The sequence below is a fragment of the Balearica regulorum genome, chromosome 10, assembly GCF_011004875.1.
Source record: "Balearica regulorum gibbericeps isolate bBalReg1 chromosome 10, bBalReg1.pri, whole genome shotgun sequence".
Lineage (NCBI taxonomy): Eukaryota > Metazoa > Chordata > Aves > Gruiformes > Gruidae > Balearica > Balearica regulorum.
The window spans coordinates 18447835-18460030 of NC_046193.1; positions in this window are offsets into that span (position 1 = coordinate 18447835).

The window sequence follows — 12196 nt, forward strand, 5'->3', positions numbered from 1 at the left end:
ACTGAACCTCCACTTCTATCTCTAGCAAAGCTATAGAAAAGAAAAGGAGGAAGGGGAAGAGGGGAAGGGCTCCGCTCTCTGTATTTACACATGGGCTGGCCATGAACAACTCCTGCTTTGCACCTTAGTCACCTCGGACCTCGCTTCAGGCCACAGAACCCTCCCATGTCAGTATTTAGGGTATCCGTGAGTCCACATTAAACTGTGGGTTCTGGTATCTGAAGGGAATTGCAATGGTCAGATCTGCTGCACCTCAGCCCAGCAGAGTCTGTTCTCTGTGCCTCTGCACTCCAGTAAAATGGGTATGAATAGCATTTCCCTATGCAAGAGAAGCATTTCAAGAACAGAAACAATAAAGGTCTAAAGTTATTTGACAATTGTATGGGCACTGTATAATTCCTTTGACAGATGGAATAAGATAGCATTTTAAATTAGGTACTTTTCCTACCAATATTTACATGTTGTAAAATACTTCTTACAGCTACTTTCTGTAAAGAATAAATTACTAAACCATTTTATGCCATCTTTTATAATAAGCTATTAAATAATTTAGAAAACCTCCATCCATTAAATATTTAAAAGGCCTTAATTTCTCCATTCTCAACAATTTCTCACTTAAAATAAAGACAGCGCATCCCTTAAAAGTCTCCTCTTCTGCAAAGCAGTCGGTGAGAAGGCGGCGAGTACAGGTGCCACACACTTCACAGGGCGATTTGCCAGCCCGAGAGTTTAACCCCACCATCAGCCCCATTAAACTCTTATGCCCCATTGAATAAAGAACTGAGAGGAAACAGAGCAACATCTGCAATTTCTTAGGTAAGGAAAAAAAACCAAAACACCAAAAAAACCCCGAAACAAAAACAAATTATCTAGTCTGGTCACTAAGTGTATTTGAAAAGTGCTGCTATTTGAATTCGAGAGGAAATAAGAGACAAAAATGAAGAGCTAGATGGAACACCTGCTTCACCAGTTCCACCTGTTACACACCAGCTAACTAACGCAGACCGCCCATTTCAGGCCTAAAGGACCGCAAACGGACAGATATTTAGCAACACCCCTCCAAAGACGCCGTTACCCCACAGTAGCGGTTTGCCCCAGGCCCACGGGCTGCAGGGCAGGCGCTGCCGCTCAGGGGAGGACCGACACCTGGAAGGAGCCACTCCTCAGCCCAGCTTGGCATCCCACAGCAGTTTTATGGCCGCGGGTGGGGAAATCGTTTTGTCCGTGGGCAGGAACTTTATTTTTGCTGGTGCTAAAGCTCTTTTTGAGGGGACCCGGGGCGGCGGGGAACGCCTCGCCTCCCTGAGGGCGACGGGCGGCCGCCGGCCCTGCGGCGTGGTGCTGCTGCCCCCTGGCGGCCGCTCGGCAACTCCGTCAGCGCCCGCCGCCCCCCCCGCCCCGCAGCACAATGGAGCTGTCCCCGGCCCAGGCCGCATGCATAATTTAGCGGCGAGCTATTAAACACTTCCAACTTTTGTCATTACTAGGAAATCTCATTAAATCTCATCCGTACAACGTGCACCAATTGCTCCGCCAAACCCCGCTCCTTGTTCCCTGCCGGAGCCATCCCGGCCCTCAGAGAGATCCCCTCCGAGGCTCCCGCCTGCCTCAAAACCTCTAATTTGCAAGTGCTCCTTTGTGCGAGAATGAACTGTCCATGCAAATTAAGTTTTGTCATTAATCATATTAACGCGTTGCTGTCACAGGATTCCTCTGTTCACCCTCCTCTCAGAGAGCTGGGCTGCCGGAGGCGTCGCTGGGCTGGGGGGCTCCCGTGCTGTCTCACAGGCTGTGCCTCATCTCCTCACGGTCCCTTGTGAGCCCAGAGAAACGAGCCAGCCAGAGGGAAATAACACGGTTTAGATTCTGAATTCAGCCCCTCGACCCTCACCTAGAAATCTCTGCATCAGGTCAGGTAACTTTAGCTTGATCTGAAGACTTCAAGTGGCAGTAAATTCACCGCAGCTAAGTTATTCCTACAGTTAATTAACCTCACTTTAAACACTGCACCTGATTTCTAATCTGAGTTTGTCCAGCTTCTGCTTCTAGGCATCTGATCTCATTAGGCCTCTTGCTGGCAGATGAAAGCAACCTCAACTTCCCAGTACCGCTGCCCACACTCACTGCTCGCACCCGCCATCATGTCCCTGGCTTTCACATGAGATGGAGGAAGCCTCTCCTTGGAGGCCTTTGTACTATTAAATCTGTCACGCAGCTCTTCTCAGCGTCACTGCCAGTTTCTCAGCATCAGGTATTTTGAAGTGAACCTCAGGAGACTCAGTAACCAGAGATAATCTTGATCAATACCACAAACAGAGGTAACAAACCCTCCAGGTTGTACGTCATGTTTCCTCCTGATATATCATGCTTGTCTATGCAGCTGGTGCATCACACGGGGACAAGTAAGGTGCTTAAAGGTCTCAGTTCTGCCCATCATTAATCACACTGAGTACCAGTTACGCCAGGTAGAAAGGCACTATGCAAACTGCAGAAGGACACCAAGTTGTCCACGTAGTAACATAACGTGAGCCAAATTCCTCTATCCTTTACTCCCAGGGAAAACATCGACCTTCTGCTGTGTCTACTTCCCTATAGGTATCACTGAGGGATGCCCAATAACATCAAGCTCCATCAGGCAAACTGAATTGAGAAGGCTCTTCAGACAGCAAGAAAATTAGCTAAACAAGGTGGCAGCAAACTGCAAGTGTGCTTCCTTACTTTTAAGAAAGCCAGACATAGAGCAAAAAAATCAGAGGGACTGCGGCATTCCCAGCACTTCTCAGATTCCAGCAGACTCCCAACACACTTCACCTGCAATTTCTGAGGTGTTTTTTTATAACATCACATTCCATTTATGACATCAGTCTCTGCTGGCAGCAGCTCAGTCTGTCACCACTAGTCAGCCCTTTCCACAGGAATATTTCAAAACCTCACTTAACAGCAACTGGGGAAGGTGGGGAAGAAAAGGAAACAATGCCAATGAGAGCTAAAGGAAATAAAATCCACAGCCTCCTAAGAAGGGAGTACTGAACTGCTATTACATCCACATAGCATGAGGTATCAACCACACCAGCAGCCGGACCATCCACAACAGACAGGCATCCTACATGCCATGTGTTTTCGGGGAAATGTGTCTCTCTTCACCAGCATTTGGAGTTCTCTAGGGTATCTCTGTCTTCATTGTTTCCTTTAGAGATGAGAACAAACCTTCTATCTGTTGTGGGCATGTTAAGAGGATGTGCTGAGAGGACTGCAAAAATATGCCTAAACCACCTTAATTTCTCTGCCCCAGTCACTGTAGACTTCCTCAGTTAGTTCTGCTAGAGTGAGAATAGTGAGTTGGGTGGATGCTCTGTTGGAAAGCCTTTGTCAGTTGGTCTCATTTTAAGTGAGCATTTGCGGCTTCCAAGTTTAATCCAGTGGAGCTCAGGTCACACAGAAGCAGAGAACTAAAGGACTGCCAGAAGATCTCAAGTTCACACTGCAAGAAGGAGTTGGAAATCAAAGCTGTTGCCTCCTCTGCTGAGGCAGAACAAGTCAGATGTCTGCTCAGAACCTGGTACAATGCAAACTACAAGGGCTAGTTGGCCCCTCTAGGCAAGGGAACAGTAGCTTCTTCATATACACTGACTCCTGTGTATATTCTGGGGACCTGTGGTCACCAGAACTCACAGCTTACAAGTGTATTTACATGGCAAGAAGAAGTAGTCTTGCAAATGAAGCGTATGAGTTATGCTGGCACAAATAACTGATCATTTGCAGTTCAAAAGGATAATCTCTGTGTATGAGAGGATCACCTAAATTAAATAGAATCTCATTTATAACATTAATTTTTACAAAAATGTTTTACAACCTGCTCTCTCAATTCAAAAGGAGTCCACATCTTCCCTCCAGGAAAAATTCTGCCAAGACCAACAGGTCTGCTCTGAGAGCAAAGTACAGCTATTCTAGCTGTAAAGTAGAGGCACAATAGGCCCTTTTCTCCATACGGCATTATTTATTATTCATCACCATCCTACAAAGAACTCTTCTGCCAAAGTAAACTCCTGACGAGGTAAGCATTGCTATCAAGGTTTCATTTTTAAGGTTGTACAGACTTCCCAACCAGGACAGCCAACACAGCATATCTCCTCATTACAGCCCAGCATTTCAACTCTTTCAACTACATTTATCAGAGAGAATTTTTCATTGTGATTATCCAGGTTCTTTCAGTCCCTTACTACAGCTCAAAATCTTCCCCACCCCCTGGTGTATGGCCTACTTAAGAGATGGGCAGACTTGCAGGTTCTGTGTTCAAGGAAGCACAGGAATTGCTTCAACCCTGTTCAAAGAGGAGGCAGAGCAGAGACAGTGCCCCGCTCCGTTCCCAGCTAACCTCCCAGAAACAGAGCGGTACTCACGTAAAGCAGGCAGCACGCCAAAAAATGTGGAGAGAAATGTCTTTGAAGGAAATCTCTTCAGCAGGATGTTTCAGACAAGGCAAATACACATTTTCCCCTATTGTAAAATTTGCCTGCCAGGTAGCAAAGCAGTAATGTTGTTGCACAGATTATCTTCAGCAATAAGACGCTGTTTTCTATACCCTGAATTTCATTTCTCCCATAGAAGTGAAAGATAACTAATTCAATAGCTATAGAGCAGGTCACTCACCTTTCTTCCTACTTACTAGGGACCCAGGTGACGTGGTAGGTTATTTTGCAGAGATCACATGGGGAAGGGTGGGAGAGGACAGAGGAGGGCTTCATGTCAGTTTGTACCTCTGGATGATGCACTGGGAGGTCCCAGACCTGTTCTTGGTGCCTAGTGACCAGCCCAAGGATCACATGCAAGAAGTAGACCATCACTGACTATGGGTGACCATTCAAATTAAGAACAAGAGGCAATCCCAAGGAAATAACATGAAAAATAAGAGATTCAACAACTGTGAGCAGAAAAGAAAGGTTGAAGTAGCTGTGTTTATTTAGTCAAAAAAAGGGAGTTTATTGGAGACGTGCTAACTGTCTCCTTGAAGAGATCTGCTTTAAAGAATGGCATGATTTAAAGGAGTGGTTCTCTGTAGCTACTGCAAATAGCATAAACATAAATTAAGTGTCCTTCAAAGACAATGTCATGTGTGTATGAGGAGAAACTTTCTATATCTAAGTGTGGGAAACCAGTGGGGCAAGCTTCTCAAAAAAGTCATGGAGCCTGCTTTGATGGAGTGGGATTTTTAATTGACTGAACACCTATGGAATAGTTAAGGCTCTCTTCTCCATCCATAGGGTTAGATTACATGTTTGCTCAGGGTCTGTAACAGGACTACAACTGCTTTATGCCTTGGAGCAAAAAGCAGCCCTGGACTATAAATGCGAGATGAACAGTCGCTGTTCACAGTGTCACCCTCAGTACCCTGACCACAGACAGTCATCAAGTCAGAGGTTAGTGGAGGAAAATTGTGGCAGAAAGAAACTGCAAATACCTCCTACACGGATTGATTTTTTTTATTTTTTTTATGCAGACAGGGTCAGCTTGTGTTATATTTAGATATCTTTCTGGTGGTTCTGAGAGTCGTTATGCAACCAAATTTGGTTCTTTGTGATTCTACTGTATTAGAATCCTATATTCTCTTGTTATTCCACAAAATGCCTCATTCACATTAAATAGTTACAGCATGTCCACTCATGCTTCCCTAAGCTGTATTAGGCCCTGACTCTAACAGGGCCTGTCCATTCCTGTGCCACCAATGTGATCTGGTCCCCACTTTTGTTTCAATTCATGAAACACTCCAAGAGGAAAGCATAGAATAGCTGGTTTTGCTTTTAGAACACAAACATGCTTTATGAGCAGTGGATGCACATTGGCTGATGAAGAATCCCAACTGTCTGGGTATATGGGATAATTATTCCACTTGGGACTCATTAGCTAATTGTTAAAAGATTCTAATGAAAAGCATTTCATAAATACAGCACTAAATTTCCAGAAGTGTAATTATGGGCTGAACGCACATTTTTAGCACCTGAGTTATCAACTACATAAGCCAATAGCAAAACATTTTGTGGCATGCTATCTCTGTTCTCTCTGTCAGTATGGGTAGTACGTAGGATAACTACAAGCAAAATGAAAGGTAACATTTTTGATATTCCCAAAGATAGCACAGTTAGCTTGAGTTTTGTTGAAAACTCTGCCCCCAGCATATAGAATCTCCTGTGGCAATAGGGAAGAACAAAACTTGCACAGGGTGGGAGACACACAGACCAAAGAGCTATAACCCAACTTCTTGATCTTGTTTTGTCATTTGACTTTGATGCTATGGGACACGCTTTTTATTCGGTGTTTGAAAGCACTGTTTGCTTCTCTGAGCCTGCTCCTCAAGTTATTTTAGAAAATCATTGCTCTATTGAATAGGAAAAGTCCAGAACCGAGTTCCTGACCCATCAGTTCAGGAACTGTTTACCAAAAAAAAAAAGCAGCATATCATTCCTCATTTTCTGTTATTGAATCGCAGATGCCAAATACTGCAGACAAGCTAGCAAGGCATTAGTATGGCGCGAAGACTTAGAGTTGAGTCAATAAATAATTGTACTTTAAAGGAGAACCCATTCTTGTTCAGTCTGATCCTAGTTAAATGAACAAAAGCATATTCAGAACCAATCTCAAAGTTGTATTTGCTTTTCTATGGTTTGGCAACATCATGCTGGATGGAAGTACTGACCATGACACAGAGGGCACCTGTACACAGCACTGTCTGAGCTATGGATAATTTAATTCCTAGTCCAGCACTGACAGCACTGGTCTTGAGTCCTGAACTCTGATCTATGCTCCACATTGTACCATGGAGAAGCATCTGCTAGTTTGGAGCGCCACAACCACAGTATGGATGTGGCACAGTTGGGTTTAGCTCTCGCCAAGTTTGAGAGACCTGGGTGAGGCTTTAGCTGTACACTGTCTGTATTGTGCTCTTCAGATACCAGGAGTCGTATAAGGTTTTCTAATTCCTGACAGCAGCCTACTACTGAGTCAAGAAGAAAAATGAGCAGATAGATATATCTGTTAATTATCTCCTGAGTCATTGGTCCTATGGCCCTGGAATCAATATTACATGGTCAGAAGAAAGAGCAAATTTAAAAAGTGGCCAGACCTCAGAAAGAGGTATCATTTGTGATGTGTAGCAGCATGCCCTAGCTGGTTTAGTTGCCCCAGCAGACCACTGACATGTACATAGAGTGACTGCACCTCTCTCCTGCAGGCCCTTGTCTTTCTCCTTCTAACCAGAAAAATTCCAAATCCCAATATGAATACATAAAAGATAACACTCTCAGGTATTTTAATTTCCAGCAGTACCAGCTACTGCATGCCCTGATGCAAGAGAATTTCAAAGTCTCATAAATTACATTTTGCCTCCTCACCTCCAAAAAGGGTTTTCTTCATCCTTTCCTCTTCCAGCCCAATCCTTCAGGCCTGCTTCCCTGTCCCTTCTCAGCCCTTTCTGTTTCTTGTTTGCATAGCATCTCTCCCTGCCTCCTCTGGGAAGCTCACCTGCTTGGCAGCAGCATCTGTGTGAGCATCAAGAGAAAGGCTGGCAGGCAAGGAAACAGACCCCACCTGAACTATGCATTGATAATGGTGAAAAAAGGTTTAGAGCAGGTTTATCATCTGCTGGCTGCTGTTTTCACCCCCCACAGGCATGAAGAAGCCAGATAGAGCTCTAGCTACACTTGCAATGAAAAAGGAGCTAACCTTTAATGCACAAGCCACTTCATGATCACGTAACCATGTGTGTGATTGATGGGAGGAGCTGGGGGGAGGGAAAAATGGCATAATTTTGATTGTGCTTTGAAATGCTCAGGGTTGGAAATGAAGTATGAGATCCCCCCCACTTTTCCTCCCTCACTTGAAGGCAATTATGATTGCCTTAAAGATGTGAGATCTGTTAGAAAGTAACGAATTGTTGATTGTTTGTTTATTTTCAGGGTAGACAACAATCAGCTTTTAATCAGCTTTTTGTCACCGCTAGAGAGCTATTAACTCTCTTAAAAATAATTAGAAAACTGAAAAGAAAAATTTCCTCCAATTATTTTCATCCAGGAAACTGGGACTTTATGAGGGGGGAAAAAAAATCTCAAGATTCACAGAAAAAAAAGTTAACTTGGTGGCACATTTAGTTCACTCTTTTAACGATGAAGTACTGTTTGCCAGAAAGGTGGGGAAACAAAACACGAAAAACTCAACCATACTTCTATTGCTCCACAAAGCCTGCCGCAGATAGTCATCCACCAAGCTGAAGTCTGACTGACACACACCTTCTCACAGCCAGCACTGCCCTGCTCTCCCCCTTCCAAATCTCTCTCTGAAGATTCTCTCCACATTCTGTTTCCTGGAGCACTGTCCTTTTACCACAACCTCAGGTTTAGCCCCACACTGGCAGTTGTTTCCCCTCACTTCCCCCAAATATAATTTGTCTGCAGTCATGCTCAGAATGGCAGAGCTAAAGAAAATAATCACCATTTCTCTTTCTGTGGGCTGTGCTTCTTGGGCTTGTATGATGTTATGGGTGTTGGCATCTGAATAAGAACCAATATTTTCAGCCACCTTGGGTGGACACTCAGTTATTCCTGCTGAACTTTTTTTTAAGGAAACAGATTGCAGGAGTCTTCCATTTCTCTGATCTTGTCTTTTTGTCTTTTTACCACAATACATATTTTTTCCATTTTTTGAGTAAATGAACTGTGAGTACTGTACCGGGGGAAACAGTACTCAAACTTAACTACAATAAAGAGAGCAACCTCTAGATTTCAGTCATATTACAATTAGCAACAGGTATGAAATGTCTCAGCAGATACTACCTTTCCATGATTTCAGATAGGCAACATAACTAGAGCCCCTCCACCTCACACAAAACTTTCCCAGTAGGTTTCCCCACCAATAATCCCATGAAAACATACCCTCAATGTGCCTCTTACACCCACCCTATCGCTACATACACCTTTACCAGTACGCTGGTTGTAACTCAAATGCTCTCACCCTTACAGAAAAACAGGATCAATCACGAGCAGTCTGCTAGATCCTGAGACAACTGCTGCTGTTCTGTTGTGTAGTTGCCGAACTGCTGCTCAACAGATATTTGCTTTTGGGGTGCAGTTAAGTAGCAAACAGCCTTTGGTAAGAAGACTGGGGGACAGACATGCTTTGCTGTTATCACATTGCAGGGAACTTGTCCTCACAGCCAAGAAGGGATTCCCTTCCTCATGGCAGGCATTAGTCAAATACAAGTACTCAGCTCCAGTAAGAGTTAACTGAACAAAAATGTAATGGACTGTAAAAAACAGATCAGGCTGGATTGTGGATTCTAAGGGATGAGTAACTAAAGAGTGTGTGAAGGGCTGAGCTAATTAAGTACTCCCCCACCAGGACCCCAGTGGCTGTATTTATTTATTTATTTCAATTGGAGATGAATTGTGATTCACTTTAAAAAAGGATTCTTCTTGTAAATCGATCAGTGTTAGAACCATTTGACCTACTAGTGTCTTTTTAAAGATTGATGAACTGGAACACAAAAGTGAAACTCTCTCACTTTAACTGTTCCCATCTGAGTTCCTGCACTGTGAGATACATTTTGAAAGAGGCCTATGGAATGATTGCATCATTGATTCAAATTGTAGGGTTATTGCACAAAGCATTTCTATAGCCTGGCAATAGGCAAGACAGCCACAGAAACTGAAAAAAAGGCCATTAGCAAAGACAGTCACAGGACTGTTTTAGATTAAAAACTGCTGTTATTAAAAATGCACTACATCTCTGTGACCAAAGCAGGAATTTGTTAGGCCTTTTACTTCAATACTGGTCACTAATTAAATGCAAAACAGCAACACTAATTAAAAAAAAAAAAAAAAAAGAAAAGAAAAGAAAAAGAATATGGAAAAACACTTACTGGATTTTCCCCTTTCCAAATGAAACACCTTCCTTGCAAATTGCAAACATTTTAGTCAAGATCAGCAAGAGAGGCTGCAGGAAACTGAACCTTCACTCATCAGAGGGTACCACTGCATCCAAAAAGAAACAGACTTTTCATTTAGAGCGGTGCCTTGCGCTATCTCAGGCACACACACACACACACACACACACCCCCGCCTTGTTTTCACATAGCTATCTATTGCCAATTAAGTCTAACACTTTGTTTTTCAACCAGGGATGAAGTCCTGCCCACCTTTATCCTCCCCTAAAATTCACAGACAATGATCAAATTTCCTTCTCTGCTCACAAGTACTGTTTGATGAGCACCCAAAGGACATTTCTGGGCAAGTGCAATCACCCTTCTTTTACCCACTTGGTCCTTTTCTAAGCTGATCGCTTTGAGCAAATAGGATAAATATTTGGGTATTTATCTGTCTATCGTCATCCAAATTGTACAATTTTGATGAGGAATTTGTGAGTATGAAGTGGTTTATAACATTTGTATGTCAGAAAGACAGCATAACTCTCTTGGTATACTGACATTACTGCATAAAAAAGAAATGGCCAGTGGAGGGTGTGGTTTATAATTTCAAATCATTTTTACATGCCAGCCAAAGACAATTGGTTTCCTAAACCATGATTTTCTCCTTTTTAATTTGACTACTCAATTGTACAAGATTTCTTAATTATTTCTCTGCTTGCAATAGCACCTTCCAACTTATTACCTGAGAAGAACAGTATTGCATAAATAATCTATTGCCTTTTTAACCTGAAGGTCTCAACATCTGATCTTCAAAAATATGAAAAATTTGTAATTTAATAATGGAATATTCCTGTGATAGTCACCATAACTAGAAAGCATTACTTTCCAAAGCTTCTTGTTCTCCATTCAGGAGGATTTAGATCAGTCAACAACAGCACATCCTCTTCCACGGGGATGCAGAAGTGCGGGGAGTGATCAAGAGCAGGCTGGCAGTCGCACAAAGAGCCACGACCCACATACTATTTGTCAGAATTCAGGCTAGAAATAAGAGCATTGCACTGAGGAGATAGCAGGCTGGGTTTTAGCATTGTCGTTGGTGCTCTGTGCTTGGATCTATGCTAAGTTAGCAGAGCTCTCTGAACACAGTGCTCAAGCCTGGCTTAAGCTGCAGTCTAGACAGAGCTGTAGGTTGGGACTTCCTGGAGCTTTCATCCACCACAGACCTCTGGCCCACCTGTCCCCCGAGACACTTGTCCCAAGGCACAGAACCACAGCCATATCCTGTCTGTGTGTTGTACAACATTGAGCAAAAATCTTTCAGAATGAAAGCAAAAATCCGGAGGTTGCTCCTCCAGCACAGATGACCAGTGACAGTACCTCTGCTGTGACTGGGTAAGTTTCAGCTGAATTTCCACAAGGAGCAGGATTTTTTTTAAACATCTCTAAGAAAGATCTGCTGAGTACCACGTAATAAAAATAAAGACAGACCAGATGTGACAGGTTTGCAATTAATTTTCCTTGGCTCTTATTTACATCTTTGATTCTGGCAGTCTTCCTCTTCTGAATAAGAAACACTGGCTCCCATTTGTTACTCCTAACGTAGCAAAAAAACGTGTTTGCTACTCATTTCATTGACACAAGTATTATGTTTAATCAAAAGCTGAAGCAAGGCAAAATGAGTAAAACAAGATAAAACAAACCTGAAGCACCAGGCTATCCTCAACAATTCACAGTTTGGCAGGGGATTGCTGGGTAGAATCTCAAAGAGTAAAATTTGTCTGCCCAAATCACACATTGTATTGTCACACCATCCCATGGAAGCTCTACAGAGTCATCCTAACAGACTTCTCAGCTCATGTCCTACCTACCAACCAGTACCTTACCCAGAGATTTTGTAAGTCTGTTCTCCAATCCCTTCCCATTATAAGTATGACCTACATACAACATACCCCTCTTTCTCATCACCCAACTGAATTACTTCAAACAGGACAGCCATGAGTCTAGCATTAGGAGAAGGCAAAATCTGAAAATCTTTGTGAACCAGCGGTTTGTGAACCCTAGAAAGCTAATGAGATGTCTAGAAAAGATAGGAATAACTAACCTTCAAAACAACCATTGGACAATGCATTTGCAACAGAAAGGCAGTGACCCAACGACCTGAAGCAGAAGCTCAGCCATGCTTGTCAAATGATGTATTTGTAGCTGCACTGAGATTTGAGAAAATATAGCCTGAAAAACAGGATCTTCAAGCTCAAAAACCAGTATGACTTAGGAGTCACTTAG